The following is a 10984-nucleotide window of genomic DNA, read 5'->3' as shown; positions in this document are numbered from 1 at the left end:
ATTAGAAACTTTGTTAAAGGCAATCTACTAATTTTTTGTACCACATTCCCATACCTGTTCCTGAAGAGACAGTGGCTAATTGGGATGAAGATCTAGACAGCAACTCTAAAGTTAAGAAAATAAGAAATTTATCCTTTGATGATAATACAAAAAATGTTAACTCATTTTGAAGCATTTTCTTGTTTTTGAAATATCATAGTGCAGCATGAGCTTTAGGTAGCTTTATATGAGAAGTCAGGAAATGTTTATATGTTATAGCACTTGCATTATAAATGTAAATATATTTTCTATTTTATAGTTAGTAATGGCGGCACGGTGGCGCAGTGGTAGCGCTGCTGCTTCGCAGTTAGGAGACCTGGGTTCGCTTCCCGGGTCCTCCCTGCGTGGAGTTTGCATGTTCTCCCCGTGTCTGCGTGGGTTTCCTCCGGGCGCTCCGGTTTCCTCCCACAGTCCAAAGACATGCAGGTTAGGTGGATTGGTGATTCTAAATTGGCCCTAGTGTGTGCTTGGTGTTTGTGTGTGTCCTGCTGTGGGTTGGCACCCTGCTCAGGATTGGTTCCTACCTTGTGCCCTGCGTTGTCTGGGATTGGCTCCAGCAGACCCCCGTGACCCTGTGTTCGGATTCAGCGGGTTGGAAAATGGATGGATGGATAGTTAGTAATTCAACCACTAATTATTTGATTATTTTATCTTGATCTTTCTATCTTTAACAATATATGTGAATCATGTGGGTGCTTTGGGTGCAAAAGTGATTCTAAAATTGCAATTAGTTTTGCTTAATTATTTCAAATAAAAATGGAAAAAATCTCCATTAAAATGTTTCAGATTGTATAAGCATTCAGTAATGATATATAGAGAACTGTATCCATAACAGATTAGAGCGGTAAGGTGCATTTATAGATTGATGATACAAATTTCAATATCATTTTGTATTATTCAACATGTTTTTTTGTAACCTGTACTACTATTATATTAAATTAGTCATGTTTTCTTAAATCCTGTTGTCTTTTTTTGATTAAGCAGTCACACCTGACTGCTAGCATCACTCTATGATAACATACACAGGACTTTTGGATTATAATGGTGTATTGACTGGAATTCCTTTTTTTGCCGTTTCAAAATTTTAAAAAATCATAAAAGACCAAAGCAAGAAACACAAAGGTTTGTTTTTTGGTTGTAAACATTGAGCAGTATCTTTCCTTTTCCATGGAGTTGAAATGTTTCACTTTTTCTACAGTATCAGTTATAATCAACATATTATTTATTGCAGTGGAAATCATAAATGTTCTGTCAACCTCACAGATGTGCAAACAGAGTTGAAACTGTCTAAAAGTAATCATTTCTTGCTCTACAGAGTACACAATTACTTGGGAGTGAATAATGCGAGTCAGGGTGTTACTGTTTGTCTTAGTTTTGTCAATGCCTTTAAAATTTGTTGTTCATTGTTAGTTATTCTTGTGGTTATCTCTTGCAAATATGATGTGCAGTGCCAAATGGATTTTACCAGTTTTTCTGTCTTTAACATGTAACTCTTACTCATTCATCCAGGGCAAGAATTAGACATGGTGAGACCCTAAACTGTGGGAAGCTGTACAGACTTTATTTGACACAGCTTTATAGCCGTTATTGTCACGTTTACAGAGTTCAGTGAAATTCTTACTTGCCTGTGCTAATCAACATGCAATATCTCACCGTTTTCCTGCACCATGATTAGTGAGTGGAGCTACCTTACCTAGAAGCCTTTGTCTTAAAACATCTTTCCTCCTTACTGAAATAATCTTAGAACAACATATTATTCATTAACATTTACTTTTTCCATTTTAGATGCCTGTAGTACTAGGGTGTTGTAGCATGTTAGCCATTATGAATGTAGTGAGAAGTCAAGTAAAATGACACCTTTTATTGGCTAACTAAAAAAGAGGCAACTCCTGAAGAAGGGGCTTGAGTTGCCTCGAAAGTTTGCATATTGTAATCTTTTTTAGTTAGCCAATAAAAGGTGTCATTTTATATCTGCTTTCCATTCTCACCATAGATACATTAAAGAGCCTTGAACTTTATTCACTCTAAATCATAATTGCAACCAGTTAGAACATTGTTCAATTGTAGTGGCCATTTTTAACATGAAAGTATCCCTGCAAACATAAAGAAACATAAATAGGTAGTGACATTAAAAACAAAGCAACAAAAATAATGTAAACAATTAATAAAATTATTTTTTAAAGAAAGAAAACATGCAAATATTACTAAAACATAATACAAATTTAATCTGTATGTGATTGTTGAAAGTAATCCTTCATCATCTCCTTTTGGGGTAATACAGGCATAATGGGCATTCTCTTTTGATAAATTATACCATTCTGTTAGAATTCCATCATACGAAATCTAACATTCCTACTACAGAACAAACTGAAAATATCCCATATGATTTCCATCCATCCATTTTCTAACCCACTGAATCCGAACACAGGGTCATGGGGGTCTGCTGGAGCCAATCCCAGCCAACACAGGGCACAAGGCAGGAAACAATCCTGGGCAGGGTGCCAACCCACCGCAGCCCATATGATTTAAATTTGAAAAAAATGAATTTGCCTTATGAGGCACATCTGACAGGCGTTTATCAGTGTTGTTCTCCGCTAATCGAGCAGCACTGCTGTTAGCCTTTGCCTGTTTCTGTATATTTGAACAATTACTTTATTTAGACTTCTATTTTCACTTGCTCTGTGTAATGATCTTTTGAAAAGATGACAAGTTAACAGACCTTAGCAAAACAGAAGTGGATATGGTTTCAAGGGCAGATTAAAAGAATAGTCTAAAGACAGGCAAAGATCATTATGCAAAGAACCGAAATTCAAAATAAAAAAAAATTGTCAAAAGTCCTTTCCTTAGTCAAAACCAAACAGAAAACTAAAAGTATTTTATTTCTTGTAAATGAAGGTTTGGTAGAATTTTTCAGTATCTTGTATTGTTTGTGCAAAGTTTGGAAATGAGTCGATATGCCTGCCATTTTTAATGGAAACAATGCAGTGAATTCAAAAAATCACAAATCAACAATTCCCAATAGTTTAATTGCCATAAACAATGGGGAAGCTTCATTATGAAATACACCACAAAATGGTGGTACATATGAAAAATGCCAAAAAAATGTCAGCAGTATGATGTCACAAAAATAACAAAGAAGAAAAATAACAACACAAATAGCAATGATTCAAAAATGATAAAAAACAAATCCATACAACACCACTTAGCGCATTTGTGGTACTCCGCTGCCAACAGTGACTTTTACACTTGTGTAGCAAGTCCTTGGCAGCTTGCATGTGGTAAATGAAACCTTGCGGCCTGAAAGTTTAAGTTGTTTAAAGGGTGAATAAGTGGGCAGAGACAGGTCAATGGTACTGATCTTCTAAATAATGTTGTGGCAGTGATGTAAGTTGCCTGACTCCCAGGAAGCCAACCCAAATAATGAAGCACAGTGCTTTGATGGCAGCAGCACAAACATTGTGACATCCAGAAAATCCAACACTGAGTTACAGAAACATGATGATTAAACAAAATAATATACTAGAAAGGGTGGCATGGTGGCGCAGTAGTAGCGCTGCTGCCTCGCAGTCAGGAGACCCGGGTTCGCTTCCTGGGTCCTCCCTGCGTGGAGTTTGCATGTTCTCCCCGTGTCTGCGTGGGTTTCCTCCGGGTGCTCCGGTTTCCTCCCACAGTCCAAAGACATGCAGGTTAGGTGGATTGGCGATTCTAAATTGGCCCTAGTGTGTGCTTGGTGTTTGGGTGTGTTTGTGTGTGTCCTGCGGTGGGTTGGCACCCTGCCTGGGATTGGTTCCTGCCTTGTGCCCTGTGTTGGCTGGGATTGGCTCCAGCAGACCCCCGTGACCCTGTGTTCGGATTCAGCGGGTTGGAAAATGGATGAATGGATATACTAGAAAACAAATATATTCATAAATAAAGAAGAATTGTTGCAGAATATGTTCAAGGACAAAAATATACTAGAATGTTGAAAAAAGTTCTTTAAATTAAGAATAAAGTAAACAAAGAAATAACATAATATCATCAAAATATTCTTGTTTTTTTCAGACTGGTGATGCTACCGTGTTTCTCCGAAAATAAGACCTACTCTGAAAATACGCCCTGGCATGATTTTTAGGCTGCTCTGTAATATAAGCCCTACCCCAAAAATAAGCCTTAGTCAAGTTCATTAGCTGAAAAGTAGGGCAACTAAGGCCAGGTTTATACTTCACGCGATGTGACACATTAAATTCTGAGGACACCTTTCCGCAATATCTCTGAAAAGGATGTTTAATGATTACATCCATCAATTCGGGGATGTACCCATTCCAGCAAGCATCGGCGCAAGACAGAAACAAAATCCTTGGACGGGGTATCAGCTCATCGCACACACATACACTAACGTCATTGTAGCTTCACCATATCCCCAAACCTTCATGTCTTTGGATGGAAAACTGAGCCCACTGTGGAAACCCACCAGGAAAAACATGCAAACTCCAGGCAGGGATCACAAGGGTCGTGACTCCCTGCGAGACAGCAGCACTACCGCTCTGCCACCGTGCCGCCACAACATGTGCAATTATTAACAGTATTCATTATTTAAACAAAGTTAATGATTTATCTGTAAATGTAACATACATAGTTTAATGCATTTCATCATGAAAGTGATATTAAGTATAAATCTAAGAATTCTAAATGTGCAGAGAGCTGGAATATTATAAATTTAATGTGTTCTGTGAGGCAATCTATTGCTGCTTGCTGCTGCCGTCAGGTCAGGAGGAAACCCCATAAGCGCATTGCGATTAACAACTGGGATAACGTTTATGACGATCTACTTTAATGACAAAGTAAACTACAAGGTTAAAGTGGACATTTCAAGTTTAAAGCCGAAATTTTCAATTTAATCGCAAAAAACACATTTTCATTATGTCCTTATTTTTTTTCTCTGTGGCTCAAAAACGCCGCCATACATCCTGATGCTGCTGTAAGGTACAAAAAAAAAAAAAAAAAAAGACAGCACAGAAGATGGTATGTGAGACTTTTAAAATATATTGTGTCATTACTTTGGGGAATATGCGATGCTTCAATATAAAGACAACATGAATACATTTGTATGTAGGCATTTTGCTTCACCACATTGAACCATGCACATCGATCCTCAAAGTGGCTGGAGTAGCAAGAAATTCAGGCTGGAATTCAGGGTTTGAATGTGGAGAGTTATGATGATATTCCAGAAGAAGATGACATGACTGCATTTGGATAAATGTATATTGTTGTACATGAATAAGATATCCCCTGAAAATAAGCCCTAGTACATCTTTTGGAGCAAAAATTAATATAAGACCCTGTCTTATTTTCGGGGAAACACGGTTGCATTTCTGATACTCTCGTTCCAAGATGATTACCATGTTGTTTATGGTTGTTAAGCCCATTGATGGACAAGTGACACAGAGGTCAAATGGCAGATTGTGCTATTGCTTCTTGCTTATTTATGATGGTGAAATGCTTGCCTTAGTGATCTGAGCATGGACCAAACCTTCTCAAACAAAGCTGAAATGTATATTTTTGTCATATCTTAACTAGGGTTCCTCCCCTGGCTGAGGTTCAAATTATTGTTTTATGTCTGATATATATATATATATATATATATATATATATATATACACAACAAAAAAGATAAAAGTGGTATGTCTTTCATTTCCTAGGAACATCTGAGTACTGGGGTGTTTTCCAAATAAAGATTTTTAGTGAAGCAGTATTTAGTTGTATGGAATTAAATCAAATGTGAAAAACTAGCTGTGCAAAAATGTGGGTCCCCTTGTAATTTTGCTGATTTGAATGCATGTAACTGCTCAATACTGATTACTGCAATACCGAATTGGTTGGATTAGCTCATTAAGACTTGAACTTCATAGACAGGTGTGTCCAGTCATGAGAAAAGGTACTTAAGGTGGTCAATTGCAAGTTGTGCTTCCTCTTGACTCTCCTGTGAAGAGTGACAGCATGGGATCCTTAAAGCAACTCTCAAAAGATCTGAAAACAAAGATTGTTCAGTCTCATGGTTTAGGGGAAGGCTACAAAAGCTATCTCAGAGGTTTAAACTGTCAGTTTCAACTGTAAGGAATGTAATAAGGAAATGGAAGGCCACAGGCACAGTTGCTGTTAAACTCAGCAGGTCTGGCAGGCCAAGAAAAATACAGGAGCGGCATATGCGCAGGATTGCAAGAATGGTTACAGACAACCCATAGATCACCTCCAAATACCTGAAAGAACATCTTGCTGCAGATGGTGTATCTGTACATTGTTCTACAATTTAGTGCAATTTGCACAAAGAACATCTGTATGGCAGGGTGATGAGAAAGAAGCCCTTTCTGTATTCACACCACAAACAGAGTCGCTTGTTGTATGCAAATGCTCATTTTGACAAGCCAGATTCATTTTGGAACAAAGTGCTTTGGACTGATGAGACAAAAATGGAGTTATTTGGTCATAACAAAAAGAGCTTTGCATGGCGGTAGAAGAACACCGCATTCACCCATCATGCGATGGGGCTGTGTGGCTAGTTCAGGGACTGGGGCCCTTGTTAAAGTCGAGGGTCAGATGAATTCAACCCAATATCAACAAATTCTTCAGGATAATGTTCAAGCATCAGTCACAAAGTTGAAGTTATGCAGGGGTTGGATATTCCAACAAGACAATGACCCAAAACACAGTTTGAAATCTACAAAGGCATTCATGCAGAGGGAGAAGTACAATGTTCTGGAATGGCCGTTACAGTCCCCTGACTTGAATATCATCGAAAATCTATGGGATGAGTTTATGGAAACCCCGACACATTTCAAAGGACATATCTTGGATTTGATTTGCTGTACTGGACTTACTCCGAATGACTGTACTGCGGAAGAATTTCCCTTTTCAGATCATTTTCTCCTTACATTTAATATGATTCTTACTGTATACACCATTAAACCTCTTCGTGTAATAACTTTTAGGAATCTTAAAAATATCAATATGGACAATTTTCAATTAGGTATTGATATACTTGTGGAATCATTACAAACTATTTCTCCGCCAGATTTAGTTAACTTTTATAATGAAGGACTTCTTGACATTTTGAATTCGGTAGCCCCACTCAAAACCCGATCAGTTTCATTTACACACACTGCCCCATGGTTTACACCAACTTTGCGCATTTTAAAATCTAAAGGTCGGCAGTTGGAACGGCTGTACAAGAAGACAGGTCTTAATGTTCATAAAGAAATGTATTTTAACCATATGCATCACTATAGGGGCAGCATACGGCATGCTAAAGCTGCCTATTTTACTGCCCTAATTTCTTCCAACAAGGGGAACTCTGGAACACTTTTTTCCCTGCTTAGATCACTAACAAGTCCCCCAGACTCTCTTTCCTTGCACTGCCTTTCTAACGAATTTTGTAACACCTTAATGACATTTTTAAATGATAAAATCCAAGCAATACATTATAATTTAGGCTCTGTTGCTATTGACTCCACCATTGATGATTTTCCTCCTCCTACTCATTCATTTTCCATGTTTGAGCTTCCCTCCACCTCAGAAATCATGGATCTCATCAATAGCTCTAAGCCTTCAACCTGTCACTTGGATCCAATTCCCACTGTTCTGGTTAAAGCCTGCCTTCCCTCGCTAGCTCCTCTTGTTGTTTCAATTATTCACTCGTCACTTTCCACTGGAATTGTTCACCAGTCTATGAAAACTGCAGTGATTCACCCCCTACTGAAAAAACCTGGGGTTGACCCTACTGACTTTAATAATTTTCAACCAATTTCTAATCTTCCTTTTATTTCAAAGGTTCTTGAAAAAACTGTGGCTTCCCAACTTCATCAGTATTTATCTGCTAACAGTTTATACGAACCATTCCAGTCAGGCTTCCGACGTTTTCACAACACTGAGACAGCACTAGTTAAGATCACTAATGATCTTTTAGTGGCTGCAGACTCAGGCCTAATCACAATCCTTGTTCTTCTTGACCTCAGTGCTGCATTTGACACTGTCTGTCATTTCACCCTACTAAAAAGGCTATCTGCACTAGGTATTTCTCACATTCCGTTAACTTGGTTTAAGTCATATCTTACAGACAGAACTCAATTCATTCAGCTGGATACATGTACCTCCACTCTCACTCCTGTAGTATCTGGGGTTCCTCAGGGTTCTGTCCTTGGCCCCCTGCTGTTTATTATTTATCTGCTTCCTTTGGGTGTCATTTTTCGTAAATGGAAGATAAACTTTCATTGTTACGCAGATGACACCCAGTTATATATTTCAACTTCACCATCTGTATCGCTTCCACCATCCTCACTTACTGATTGCCTTGCTGAGATCAAGTCTTGGTTATCTTCTAACTTCTTGCAGTTGAACTCTAATAAAACTGAGGTGCTTCTTATGGGCACGAAATCTGCAATAGCGAAGGCATCAAAGATCTCAGTATTAATAGACAACACATCTGTTACCTGTACAGATCAGATAAAAAGCCTTGGTGTAATTCTGGGCAGCACGTTGTCTTTCCAGTCTCATATCAGTTCTGTTACTCGAGCAGCTTACTTTCACCTGCGAAACATTAATCGCTTGCGTCCATTTTTGTCAAATCACTCTACTGCCATTTTAGTCAATAGTTTGGTCACCTCCCGCCTGGACTATTGTAACTCACTTCTCTTTGGTCTGCCCCAAAAGTTACTACATAAACTTCAACTTGTTCAAAATTCGGCTGCTCGTATAATTGCTAAAACACCCAATTCTGATCACATTACACCCGTTGTTCAGCAGCTTCATTGGCTGCCAATAAAGTTTAGGGTCAACTACAAAATTTTAGTCCTTACATATAAGGCCATTCATAATCTTGCCCCCACATATCTCTCACAGCTCCTACAAGTTATTAAACCTTCTTGTATGCTCAGATCCTCTTCTTCCATCAACTTAAATAATCCACCAGCACGTCTTGTTACGATGGGATATCGAGCATTTAGCAGATCGGCACCTTCCTTATGGAACTCATTACCTGCTTATCTTAGGAATATGACTACCCTTCACCAATTTCAGGCTAATCTTAAAACTTATCTCTTCAAAATTGCTTATTCACTGTAATTGTTATTGGTGTTTTATCTGATGTTTTATTTGGATTTTAAATTTTCTAGTCATTGAATGTTTATTTTTTAACCTGATTGTACAGTGACCTTGAGTTTTTTGAAAGGCGCTCCAAATAAAATGTATTGTTATTATTATTATTATTATGATTTGAAGCAGGCTGTCCATGCTTGGCAGCCATCAAATTGAACTGAACTGGAGAGATTTTATATGGAAGAATGGTTAAAAATACATCCATCCAGAATCCAGACACTCATCAAAGGCTATAGGAGGTGTCTAGAGGCTGTTATATTTGCAAAAGGAGGCTCAACTAAGTTTTGGTGTAATATCTCTGTTGGGGTGCCCAAATTTATGCACCTGTCTAATTTTGTTATGATGCATTTTCTGTTAATCCAATAAACGAAATACTACTGTTTCCATAAGGCATGTCATATATTTAAAGGAAGTTGCTACTTTGACAGCTCAGCCAATGATAAACAAAAATCCAAAGAAATAAGAGGGGTTCCCAAACTTATTCATATGACTGTACATATATATATATATATATATATATATATATATATATATATATATATATACATATATATATATATATATATATATATATATATACATATATATATATATATATATATATATATATATATATATATATATATATATATATATATATATATATATATATATATATATATATACAGTATATATATATATATGCAAATTTTGATACTTGAGTTTGTAGATAATATTTTCTTTTCTAATTGTAATTTTATTTATTTTTGATCTCAATGCATTTGTACATAAGTATACAAAGTTGGTTTGAACGGAAGGGCACCATGGTCACGTGATAAGGTTCATTGGTGGAGCGGAAATGCACATAGTGACACACTTAATGCATGCTGAGCCGAAGAAAGATGTTTGTTTAAATAAGATAGACATGAGTGCAGTATCAGAAAGACTATAGTAAAGACTCCTGAATTTCTGGTCAGAAGGCGCACACGGTGTGTTTTAGTTTTGTTTTTCCTACACCTGTGTAACTCATTTATTATTTAATTTACTTGCTTTATTTTATTTTTTCATGGTGTTTGAGAGCTGTAAAAAAAAGAGAAAGAGCAAATAAATACTCTTCAAACATCAGTCGGAGTGTGGTCTCATCTGTACCAGGAGAAAACTTTCAGGAGCAGCTACACTTTTATTGTTTATGTGCATTATTCTTTGTGTTTGATTTTATTGCAAGCTGCCTATGTTGTGTTCCATGTGTTTTGTGGGTGGTTCCCCAAAAAGCATGGCTACCTGTCAATCACAACCAGGAACTGCCCTCTACTCTATAAATCTGGAGGGTCTCCCACAGTTCTTGGAGGTTCATTTTGAATGCTCCCAGGATTGGTGAGTTTACTTGTGTTTTGCTGTGTTATTGTGACTGCGGATTTCTTTTTAACTTCATGCTCTGTTTTTTGACTTTGTCTTTAGATTGTGTTTTTTGACCATTATTCACCTTGTATTACCTGGCTGTCAACTCATGACACTTCATGACAGGTTCAACATGAGTCTCACCCCTAAGTATAATTTTTGTGTATCTTTTGTACTTAATCGTTGTATTTTTCTCTAAGTCATAAAATTTTAGTTTGAATTTTGTTAATTTCAGGATCAAGAGATAAAAACACAGTAAAAAGTTAAACCAATCTGCCTTCACAGATCCAAAGAAAGCTTTGGAAGTTGCCCAACACTCTTGCGATATCATGTACATTCAGAAGGGGCATTATAAGAAATTTTAATAAGGTCATACCCTCAACCGGAAGTTGTTGCCTATTCCCAACAGACTTTGCTTTTTGCCATACTGGTTTACCTAAGC

Source organism: Erpetoichthys calabaricus, chromosome 2 (genome assembly GCF_900747795.2).
Source record: "Erpetoichthys calabaricus chromosome 2, fErpCal1.3, whole genome shotgun sequence".
NCBI lineage: Eukaryota > Metazoa > Chordata > Cladistia > Polypteriformes > Polypteridae > Erpetoichthys > Erpetoichthys calabaricus.
The sequence above is the reverse complement of the archived record's forward strand: the minus strand, read 5'-3'. Positions refer to the sequence as shown.